Genomic DNA, 13048 nt, shown 5'->3' on the forward strand with positions numbered 1-13048 from the left:
TATTTTTAGAAAAAACTAAAATTTTCAAAAATGCAAACTATAATTAAACTAACCTAACTAACATTGTATTTAGTTAAAAAATAAAATCTTTTTGAGATGATTTTCGAATAACTACATAAATAGTAATCAAAGATATAGTTTATAGAAATATGTATATTATACTAAAATTTATAGAAAAAATAAAAATAGTTAAGAATAACATGAAAATATCTTTGTTTTTATAAAAACTAATTATTTCAAAAATGTTTGAAATTCAAAGAAACTCGATAGCTAATTTGCGTTGTGGAGGACCAAAATTGGGTGTCAACACTTACTTCCATCTGATTATAAATCTAGCTCATTTCCTTTTAATATCTTCACTCACGATAGTATCACACCTACAAAGTGGTGCATCTCTGTAGGTTAATGCATGACATGACCAAACCAACTCAAGTGACCTGTTCTCATTTCATCCTCAATGCGTTCTATTTGCACCTTCAGACAGATGTGGTCATCTATAATCGTATCTGATCTTGTACAATCATATAACTATTATTAGCATCTGCATATCTACAACACTCATCTTGAGGATAGGTTGGACTTTAGCGGTCCAACATTCACTATCATATAATATTTTCAGTCTTATAACTGTTCTGTAGAACTTACTTTTCACTTTGAAAGATATCCTTTTATCACGTAGCACCCTGACAACACCTCTACATTTCAACTATCTAGTTTAAATTATAAGAGTGATAGATGAAGATGTTACTCAGAGAATCAAAGAAAAGGGTAATATGTACGCACATCTTACCTCTGCCTTGTGTGTTTCCGATATTTAAGTAAGCAAATTAAATGTTGTACCTCAATACTTCTCCTAGGTGTTCTACTATTCTGCTTATTGTAGGTGACATTCAGGGTAATGCAACATACTAAAATTTACCCTGTTTGTACTTTTCAATATAGAAATATCAATTAGCTTTAGTTATACATGCAATTGTAAGGTACATCAAAAGCTGAAAGTTCAACAAGTATTAGAAGTACAAACACAGAGATGCACATATTTCTGCTTCCCGGCCCCCTACACACATGCATAAAAGTCTTATCCTCTTGGATCCACAATAATAAAAAGTGGACCAATTGGCTAGTACTACACATGTAAACATACTTGTACTTCTGTACAATTTGCTTACTCTGATTAAACGACCATAACATATTCAATATAATCTCATAAATAGGGTTTGAAGAGAGTAGTGTGCACACAACCTTATGAAGGTAGGGAGACACCCGGCTCAAGTAAAGCATAATAACAAGTACTGAAAGAAAATATAATAGTGAAGAAGTCATGCTAAAAATAAAGTAACAAAGAGTAGTAGCAACAATAAATAATACAGTAACCGAAGTAAAGGAAATAATAGGTAATAATAAAATCGAAGAAATTGTACTAATATGGAAACTAATCAATGATCGATTACCTATTAACATTCTACCCTAATTCTCGACCTTCATATTCTTCTATCTAATCATATATGGTCTAATCGATCACCTTTTTCCAATATTTCTTCGATCTTTCGCTACCTCTCCTCATACCCATCATAGCCAACCTTCCTCAATTCAGATTTATGAGTCGTAGAATATAGGTAAAAAGACAGGTAAAAATATTTAGATATTTTTAGCTATAATCTTTGCCTTACATTGTCCCTGCTCTTGCCATAGTTCGATATAGAAAAATAGAGTAAGTTTAAGTTTGTTGGTTTTTGCCGTCGTACTAATCATATTATTGTAATTCTTTGTTTTTGATATCCACCATCATTGGTGAATCTTACTACTTCAGTTGGTTGACTACCTGAATTTCTACCTTGTGGGTGAGGGTTCGATTCCCCATATTGTAATCTCCTCCCGATTACCTCTTCCTCTTCCCGCCAGTTTTTGAAAGAAAAAAAAAGATATATACCATCGTTTGTTTTTTATATATTTCGATAATCGCACTATTTTGTTGTTCTTATTCTTTTCATGTGGGCTTTGAAATGCTTTCCCTATTAGTTGCTATATTTTTTCTACACTGTTTTCTTCTTCTTCTTTGTACTTGGATTTGCCACATTCATGACATCGAGTTTTTTTCGAAAATAACCTCTCTACCTCCTCTGCCACTTTGTTGTTTTCTCTAAATATATAGACGATTTTGAAATGGTCAACTGATAATTTACAAGGTAGTATTAATTGTGTACACCCTAGCCTCCATACATCCCACTTATGAGATTTCACTGGTTATATTATTATTGTAATGGTTGACTGCTGTCCTCTTTATGTTACTCAATTGGCTGATCAAATAGTCTTTTACTTTGGTATATTTTCACTAACACATTGCTCAAACTCACATTTCTAACTTGGAATGTAATAATTCAAATAAAAATTTTTATTGCATCAAACATGAATTGTCATATATTTGAGGTTATATTTGTCATAATTAAGTTCTAAAATTTAAAAATTTAATATATCTCATAAATTATAAGATCGATAATTATGATTTACATATTGTCAGAAAGCTCTCGACGAAATCTATAAAAGACCTATTGTTTTATGCAAAATTTAGGCAATCACAAACATGAAATAAGGCAATTAAATTACGAGTTTAACATTAGAATCCTAAAAGCAAACAATACGTTGGCATATTAATCATGTCAATCATCAGAAAAATAAACCTATGACTGATGCACATAAGAAATAAATATTGACTTAAACAAACAATATAAATTTTATATTCAGTTCTGTTCCTATTACTGGATGATTGAATTATTTGGGAGAATCATGAACTGTCAACAATGACACAAAATTAAATTTGCACATTTGAAATGTCGGTTTCTCTGATACACTGTTTTCAATAAAATGATGTCTCCTAAGTTATTTTTTTCTCCAGTACAATGCTTAGTACACATATTTGCTACTTGATTAAATTACCATCAGGGTCTATATACATCTCAACTTTGTGGTGTAATATATGTGAGTCAGATTATTTTTATTACGATGAATATATTAATTTTAAATTACAAAATTGAAGTGGTACGTCAAATTCTTTTTTCTATAATAATAGTTGAAGTAAACAATTGTGTATTACTAATTAAATTCATACTTGTTTTTTCATAAGTATAGGTAGATAGATCTGACCACAAAATAATGAGTTTTGTTGAATTTGTGAACTCATGATTGAATTTGTCATCGTTGATATTGTTTACGAGAGGCAAATAAAAAATTGAGTTATAACTCATTTATATTATTTTGCCTCGATTTATATATAGTGAATCGAAAATATTGACACACAATTATGTATCTATTCATCATATGTATGATATCATTTCATTATAATGATTAAGTTTTCTTGGAATCAATTTCTTATGTTATATTATATTTTATATTTCTTATAATAACATTTAATTCGCTATATAGCAACCACAAATTATCTAAATAGTCAATAATTTATAAATATTTTTGATTGTATATTAAGTTTGTATCAGTTGTCAATTATTAGTGAGTGCAATGATATTTCGTGCTCATGTGCTTGAAATTTTGAATGCGTCTCTTATTTATTATGGATAATTAAAAAGTACTAGAGAGGAACTAAGCTAAAAACCTTCCTAATTCTGAGTTTATATACCTTCAACAAATAGATTAGTCAAATTCTAAATACTCTAGAGAAGAGTCTGAACAATTTTGTGTCATGAAAAAATGCTATTTAATTTATCTATAAGCATTGTAGATACTTTTTTTTTGTTTTTTTATTCGGTATGTGGTATCCACATTAGAGTTTGATTAATCTGAATTCACTCATTACATGGTCATTTTATGAGGGCAGCGCTCTCAATATGATTTTTTCTTTACACCCAAAGTTTGAACTCGAGATCTTTAATTAAGAATAAAAGAGTCCTATCAATTTTACGGCAACATGTTGATCAGCATTAAAGACTCAATTATCCTTTGTTGATACATGTAGGGGCTTTACCCTTACCTTTTTCCAAAAATGATGACCCAAAATGTTCACAAATATTCTTTGAAAATCCTCACACGAACGATCGATATTGTGTCTCATGATAAAAGTTATTTGATTTATTTCCAAAAACATTGAAGACTCATTTGTTTTTTGATATATGATATATGTAGGTATTTACCTACTCTTTTAAAAAATAATGACAAAAAATGTTCACGTATAGCTACTCCACCTCTCGAGCCAGTAGAATATTATTAAAAAATCAATGTATTTATTCGCGCTTCATATACGAATAAAAAGTTAAAATACTAATATTAAAAAATTAATATTTAGTAATTTTTTATTGGACAAATATTAAATGTGAACTTGTACGAAAAACAAATGTTAAATATAAGCAACTCATTTATATCAATACAAAACTTTCTAATCATTTTGTTTTTGTTAATATGAGTTAGTGACACTTATATATCCTGAATTATTATTGTAAGATACAATTAAATATGTTGATTTTTGTAAATTAGAAAGAATTCAGAGATGAATAATATATTTTACGAGGAGCTTAATATAAAAGTAAAAAAAAAAAATATTGACACTAACGTTGAAAATTAATAATAATATTCACAAGTCCGTTATTTCGGAAAAAAGAAGCTGCCTGCCAAGCTGCAAGAAGAATTCAGAGATGAATAATATATTTTAAAGATGTTGACTTTTATAAATTAGAAAAAATTCAGAGATGAATAATATATTTTACGAGGACCTTAATACAAAAGTAAAAAAAAAAAGATTGACACTAACGTTGAAAATTAATAATAATATTCACAAGTCCATTATTTCAGAAAAAAGAAGCCGTCTGCCAAGTTGCAAGAAGAAACAAAGACTACATTTGTCACAAATAAAAGGGAAAAAGAAGAAGCACAAAATAATGTTAAATAATGCTTTATTTTGAAAAGACATATATCATATATGTATAAAAACAAGTCACAAACAATTAGAAAAAGTTCCTAAATGATGTTAACAACTCAATTCCTCTCAGGTTAGAAAAATTATTAAGCTTCTATATTCAAAATAGCTGTAAGAGACCCCAACACCAAATTGGAGAAAATGAAAACACTAAAGAGTTTCCCTTATTTATGTGTCGACCATGTTATTTTGTTACCCTCAAAACAGACTATACAGATTGCTATTCCTCATGTTATATATACTGTGGACCAATTCTCAATTATTTGTTTTGGTTTGCTCATTTAGTTTCACAATAATATCCCAATAACAATAATAACATATTCAATATATTATAATATCCCAACAATAATAATAATAACATATTTAATATATTTTTATATCCCAACAAGGAAATCTAGAGAAGGCAAGGTGTACGCCTAGTCGCCGACCTTACTTCTATCTATGTGAGAGTACAAAGAATGTTTTCGATAAACTGTTAACTCAAGAAAATCATTCTTAAAAATTGAAAAAAGAAAAGGGTCATTCTGCTACACTAATTTCTCGTTATGCATGAGGTTCAGAAAAGAACGGACCATAAAATTTTATTTTACGCAACTTACCTTGCATTTTTGCAAAAGGTTTTGTTGAGATGAAAAAAGAAGTTAGAAGTATTAGTTAGAATCAAGGGTAGTGTGGTCATTTTACCTACTATATGGTTAGAAATAACTAACCAAATTAGTTAGTCAGTTAGACAACTAATTTGGTATATGTAAACATTAGTTAAGGCATTTTGAAGATGCTGAAAAATGTGAACTCTCTTTCTCTCTCTATTCTAATCTTCTCTTCCTTCTCTCTAGTTTCTTCTTCCTTTCTTCTTCCTTTCTTCTTCCTTCTCAGATTCAAGAAGGAAGTGAGCTCAAACAAGCTCATGGTATCAGAGCAGTGATCACTGCAACAAAGGCTCGAACAGCTGATTCAAAGACTCAAAGCTCAGAGTCAAAGAGTCAGTCAAGTGTCGATCTTGTGTTTACAGATCTAAGCTTCGTCGAAGCACAAACTGTAATCAACACTAATTTCCGCAACAAAAAGCTCAAAACTTGAAGAAATGACAGGCGAAGCTACTGGTTCAACTCAACGAGTGGGCATACCAAGTTCAGCAAGCTCAGCAGGGAACAATGGACAAGGTATTGACTATAATCATCCCTTATTCCTTAGCCCTACGGATGTGAGTGGTATTAGCATCATATCGTTCCAGTTGCAAGGTATTGAAAACTATACTCTGTGGAATCGGTCAATCAAATTAGCCCTACTAGGTCGAAATAAATTAGGGCTTGTGGATGGAACGTGCAGAAAAGAAATGTATGGTGAAGAACTATGGGGCCAGTGGGAAAGAGTAAATGCAATTGTGTTGTCATGGCTTATGAATTCAGTTTCGAAGAGTTTGCTGAGTGGAATTGCATTTGCTTCAAATGCATCGAGTGTGTGGACTGACCTGCAAGAGAGATTTGACAGAGTTGATGGGTCAAGAACTTATAGTCTACATAAGGAGATAGCCACTTTGCAACAAGGAACAGTTTCTGTATCAACATATTATACTAAGCTGAAAGCATTGTGGGATGAGTTTGAAGTGTTGGTGCCCTCACCGTGTTGCAATTGTGAGAAATCCAGAGGTTTTGTAGCTCACATGAACAGACAAAAGCTATATCAGTTTCTAATGGGACTGAATGACACATATCATCAAGCTAGGAGTCAAATTCTCATGATAGATCCTTTGCCTATTATCAATCAAGCATATGCTATGATAGTAGGAGATGAGAGTCAAAAGGCTGTGGTTACAGGCATCAATAATTTGGGACTATATGCATCAAATTCAGAGTCAGTAGCTATGTACTCCAGAGCTGGAAATAGTTCAGGCATTGGCAATAGGTTCAAGAAGAATACCTCCTTAATCTGTGATTTCTGTAAATGTAGAGGACACACAAAAGAGTCCTGCTACAAGGTGGTGGGATATCCCCCAGATTTCAAGTCAAAAAGGAGAGTTCAGAATGCAAACATGGTTCATACTGATACTAATAGTCTCACTAGTCAATCTCAGCAGTCAGGTCAGGCTAACTTTTCTTATGGTCTAAACACAAATGTGGCTGATGAACCACTGTGGGGCAGAAGTAGTACAGTACAACACACTGCAGACAAACTAACAACAACTACTCCCAACAAGACAGCTGAGAGAGAGGTCAAACAACTACTTCAAGGGTGTACATTCACAAAGGATCAGTATGAGCAAATTCTTATGATGATGAACCAACAATCTTGTCCAAGAGCCAATGCACCTGAGTGCAATAAGGCAAATAATGCAGGTAAGGCCTTATTTGTGACTGAAAATAGTGATGTGTGGATTGTGGATACAGGTGCCACAAATCATATGGTGTCTAAGCTGGAGATGCTGCTAAAGAAGTCTGTACATAAGCTTGACACTCCTAAGGATGTGTGTTTACCAAATGGTGGTACCACTCAAGTAACTCATGTTGGTTCTTGTAGTTTACCATCTAAAAGTCTGATCACAAATGTGTTTCATATTCCAGAGTTCAAGTATAACTTAATGTCTGTTAGCCAAATAACCAAGGAATTAGGCTGTTCAGTCTCCTTCTTCCCTGATTTCTGTGTTTTCCAGGAGCTTTACACTGGGAAGGTGAAGGAAGTTGGTAGAGAAGAGGGAGGCTTGTATTTGCTATGGAGTCAATTAACTCAAGGTGATACAAGTCAGACTACGAATTCTGCACACTATGTTGATGCTGCTCATCCAACAGACAAGGTGTTAGATATGGAGCTATGGCATAAAAGGCTAGGACATGCATCTTCAATTGTACTGTCAAAGATGTTTACTATGAATAAAGTTAGTAAGTATAAGGTGTCAGACTGCTTGGTGTGTCCCTTTGCAAAACAAACTAGACCTGTATTTCCTTCTAGCATCATCAAAAGTAGTAGCTGTTTTGAGTTGATACATGTTGACCTTTGGGGACCTTATAATACTGCTACCTTTGATGGAAACAAGTACTTTCTTACAATTGTTGATGATTTTTCACGAATGACTTGGCTATTTTTACTCAAACACAAATCAGATGTATGTGTGTCTCTTAAATTGTTCCTGCAGTATACAAAAACTCAGTTTGGCAAGGTGGTCAAAGTCCTAAGGTCTGATAATGGTACTGAGTTTGTTAACTCAGTATGTGATGGTATGTTCAAAGCATTGGGTATTATACATCAAAGATCTTGTCCATACACACCTCAACAAAATGGTGTGGCTGAGAGGAAACATAGACACCTACTAGAAGTCACCAGAGCCCTCAGATTTCAAGCTAAAATACCTATCAGGTATTGGGGTCACTGTGTGCTAGCTGCTGCCTACCTCATTAACAGACTTCCTAGTAGTGTCCTTAACTTTCACACTCCTTATGAAAGATTGTATGGCAGCAAACCAGACATATCTCATTTGAGAACAATTGGCTGTTTAGCTCTTGCAAAGAACCTCACTGAACATGACAAACTCAACCCCAGATCAAGATCAACTGTGCACATGGGTTACTCAGAAGTGCAGAAAGGCTATATTCTGTTTGACCTGCATAATAGCACATTCTTTGTTAGCAGGGATGTTTCCTTTAGAGAAAATATATTTCCTTTTACCAAGGCTGATGATTGTGCAACTCAGCAGCTGTTTGTGGATAACCTGCAAGACATAGGTGAGACAGCTACACAGCTTTCTCTGTCTCCCTTCATACTCTCAGGTGCTTCTCCTTCTGTATTATCAGAAGAGGCTTCATGTGTGCATCCAGGTGGTGATAAGCAAAGCTATATGCCTATACAAACACTTACAGATGTGATTGAGACTGATATGCCTGATCCTCCTCTCACTAGAAAATCTGCCAGGTCTAAACATCCTCCCACATGGATGAAGGATTTTGTCTCCTTGAATGTTAATCAGGATGTCCAATATCCTCTGTCCAACTATGTAAGCTACTCTCACCTCTCACCTTCTCATCAACATTTTATTGCAGCAGCTTCCTCTGTGATAGAACCTTCCAGCTATGCTGAAGCTATCAAAGATCCCAAATGGATTGAAGCCATGAAGGCAGAGATTCAAGCATTGGAATGCAACAATACCTGGGTAATTACTTCCTTACCTGCAGGGAAGAAGCCCATTGGTTGCAGATGGATCTACAAAGTTAAATACAAATCAACAGGTGAAATTGAGAGGTACAAAGCAAGACTAGTAGCTAAAGGATACAGTCAACAAGAGGGAATTGATTACAAAGAAACCTTTTCCCCTGTTGTGAAGATGGTGACTGTCAGGGCCATTCTTTCCACTGCAGCATCCAAAAATTGGCCCATTCATCAATTAGATGTCTTCAATGCATTCCTACATGGAGACCTAGAGGATGAAATATATATGCAGCTACCCCAGGGATTTGTCAGTCAAGGGGAGAAGGTATGTAGACTAACAAAGTCCCTTTATGGGCTCAAACAAGCTCCAAGGCAGTGGAACCACAAACTTACTGAAGCTCTTACATCCCTCAAGTTCAAACAAAGCCAATATGATTACTCCTTGTTCATCAACAAGTCAGCAGAAGGTATTGTAATTGTGCTTGTGTATGTAGATGACATGTTGGTCACAGGTAGCAGCCTAAAGTTGATAGAAGAGACAAAGAAAGCTCTACAAAGTGCATTCAAGATGAAGGACTTAGGGGAGCTCAAATACTTCTTGGGGATTGAATTTTCAAGATCCAAAGCAGGAATACTTATGCATCAGAGGAAGTATACACTTGATCTGATAGCAGAAGTAGGGATGACTGCAGCCAAGCCAGCAGGAACACCTATAGATGCCAACATTAAGCTTACATCAAAGCTTTATGATGAGCATGTAAACCAAAAGCAGGAAGAGTCACAAGATCCTCTAATAGAACAGGCAGCCTATCAAAAACTTATAGGTAAACTTCTATACCTCAACATGACAAGGCCAGATATAGCCTTCAGCACCCAAACATTAAGTCAGTTCCTAAATCAGCCAAAGAAATCTCACATGGATGCAGCTCTAAGAGTAGTTAAGTATCTGAAAAGGCAACCTGGACAAGGTATACTACTGTCAAGTAAATCAGATAATCAAATCACAGCATTCTGTGATGCAGACTGGGCAGCCTGTGCACTCACCAGGAAATCAGTCACAGGCTACTTAATCAAGATGGGAAAATCTCTTATTTCATGGAAAGCCAAGAAACAAACCACAGTGTCCAGAAGTTCAGCTGAAGCTGAATATAGAAGTATGGCCTCTACTGTTTCAGAACTTGTGTGGCTGCTGGGAATGTTGAAAGAAGTTGATGCTGAAATGAAGGTACCAGTGCAGATATATAGTGACAGCAAAGCAGCTATCCAAATTGCTGCCAATCCTGTGTATCACGAAAGAACAAAACATATCGAGATAGATTGCCACTTCATTAGAGAGAGGTTGCAGCAAGGCATGATCAAAATCGACTACATGTCAACCCAAGAACAACCAGCTGATCTGTTGACAAAGGGACTGCCCAGGGCTCAACATGAGTACCTTTTATCCAAGCTAGGAGTTTTAAACATTTTTGCACCTCCTAGCTTGAAGGGGAGTGTTGAGATGAAAAAAGAAGTTAGAAGTATTAGTTAGAATCAAGGGTAGTGTGGTCATTTTACCTACTATATGGTTAGAAATAACTAACCAAATTAGTTAGTCAGTTAGACAACTAATTTGGTATATGTAAACATTAGTTAAGGCATTTTGAAGATGCTGAAAAATGTGAACTCTCTTTCTCTCTCTATTCTAATCTTCTCTTCCTTCTCTCTAGTTTCTTCTTCCTTTCTTCTTCCTTTCTTCTTCCTTCTCAGATTCAAGAAGGAAGTGAGCTCAAACAAGCTCAGGTTTTCATGCTTCAAGTGATGAAAGAGAGAACACCTTAAGCATCAATCATTTGACTCATTGATCTTTTGCACTTTTTGGCCACATAAGTTATTGTTTAGTCACTTTATAATTTTTCTGAAAGTTTTTATTTTGTATATATACATATTTATTGCATTATTAAATTGAATAAGAGACAACTAGCAAGTGAACGGCTATAAAAATCGTATCAAAAAAGAAAGAAAAAATATACACTTGACTCTAAAAGTTTAAGTTGTTTGTAGCATCATGTGCTCAAATATATGAGTTATAAATTTGTCCCCTTAGACAAGACTATTCATTGAGAAAAAGTCGAATTTTCAAATTAGAAGCGAAAAAAGGAAAAAATAAATAAAAATTTTCTTTGTCAAGAAGCAAAAAAGAAATCAAATACTTCATTCATTTTAATTTTATATCTTATTTTTTTTAAAAAATCACTTTTTATATTTAGCAATGCTTTACTAATTTAGACATTTTAATGATATGTTTAAAATTATAAGATTTCAAAGACTTTACTACATGTATATTTTACATTTAAACAAACAAATTCATAAATTTCATATTAATTTTAAAAAAAATATGTATCTAACCAAATTAATACATATAAAATAAAACGAAATGAATAGTTTCTTTCATCCTAATTAATACACGTGTATAGTTAGGATATTTGAAAAAGCCAAAAAGTATCTTTTTCTTGTTGGGAGCTTTTTGTTGTATTTAATATTTTCCTTTGAGATCTTGGAGATAAGTCATCAAGAATACAGGATATATTTTATTTGATAATATTTAATCAAAATATGAAATATAAAAATTAATTTAATTCATGTAAATGAAAGAAATATTAAGATAATTGAAAATTTTTACAACGCCTATTTTATTTTTTTACCTTATGATTTTATGTGTAAGTCAATTAAAACTATAATAATTTATTGAGTCTCAAGTCCTTGCTGAAGTATATACAATAGAAATATTTTTTTTTATTTCTCATTTAGTATTCGATATCTATATTGAAACTCAATTTTTTATTAGGAAAAGTTAAAACATTGTTTTCTGACCAAGGCTACTTCGACACATATCAGGATATTAAATCCAAAATCTCAACTTAAGAATAAAAAAAATATATCACTTCATCACGAGTCGATGAGACTTTTTGATCAATAATAAAGATATACCTATCTAGCTCAACTCATCAAGGGCTAAGCAATGAAAATATCTTTACAAATATATGAGGATAAGGCTTCACACACACATATATAATCAAGAATCAGATAAAACATTGTTTTCTAACAAAAATGATTGCGATACATATAAGGATTTAACTCAAAATTTTATATTACGAATCAAAAAATATTTACTATTTAATTATGAGTTCACAACTTTTTTTTTATCAAATACACCTATATGGGTCAACTCATCAAGGGCTAAGCAAAGAAAATATCTTTATAAATATATAAGGATAAGGTTTCATATGTATATATATTCAGGAATCAAGATGCTACGTATAAAGTCACTAAATTAATTAACTTAGTGTTTCACTAAATTAATTAACTTAGTGTTTTAAAAACTTTTGATGTTGTTAATTAATTCATGTAGTAACTTGAAGTGATTAAATTAAGTTTTTCCCAATGAGAATTTTTTTATTTATTATTATTAGACACTTTTGATTCAAAATCTATAAAATCTTTTGTAGTGTTTTTAAGCTTTTATTAGGTATTAATCAGATAAATATATTATCTCGTTTAATTATAAACACCAATCTCAATTGAAACACGCCTGAGGTCTTACATATGTTTAGTACTCAATTGATACAAGTAAATAATTCTAATGATTAAATAAAATTGACCAACAAATTTATAAATTAAAAAAACACTATTGAAACAATAATTACGTACTAAATTTTCCTGACCCAATATGTCCCAAAATTTATTTTAAAACAACATTATTTAAACAGTAAATATGTATTGAGCTCCGCTGACCCAATATATTCGAACTTCTATCTCCGCTCCTCATCTTAATTTGGCCATATATAACAAAGAACTATAATTTCCATGTTAGTGGGGGCAATTATGGTTCATGAGATGATATAACATGTAATGCTTGAGTGGTGGTAGTATTTTATTTCGTACAATATTTTACATATGCTCAATAATTTTTATCTAGATCTTATACATTTTTATGTATGATTTTTTGTTCATATA

General features: G+C 32.6%; 1 long non-coding RNA gene across 1 annotated transcript; it reads right to left on the minus strand.

Moving 5' to 3' along the window:
- Positions 1 to 8761: 8761 nt before the first annotated feature.
- Positions 8762 to 9442, minus strand: LOC129903261 (uncharacterized). The gene is made up of 3 exons (XR_008770229.1): positions 9212 to 9442; positions 9076 to 9109; positions 8762 to 8988 (listed from the first exon to the last, which is right to left on the minus strand). It is a non-coding gene; the product is annotated as an uncharacterized LOC129903261 (long non-coding RNA).
- Between the last annotated feature and the right edge of the window lie 3606 nt (positions 9443 to 13048).

This window comes from Solanum dulcamara, chromosome 9, assembly GCF_947179165.1.
Source record: "Solanum dulcamara chromosome 9, daSolDulc1.2, whole genome shotgun sequence".
Taxonomy (NCBI): Eukaryota; Viridiplantae; Streptophyta; class Magnoliopsida; order Solanales; family Solanaceae; genus Solanum; species Solanum dulcamara.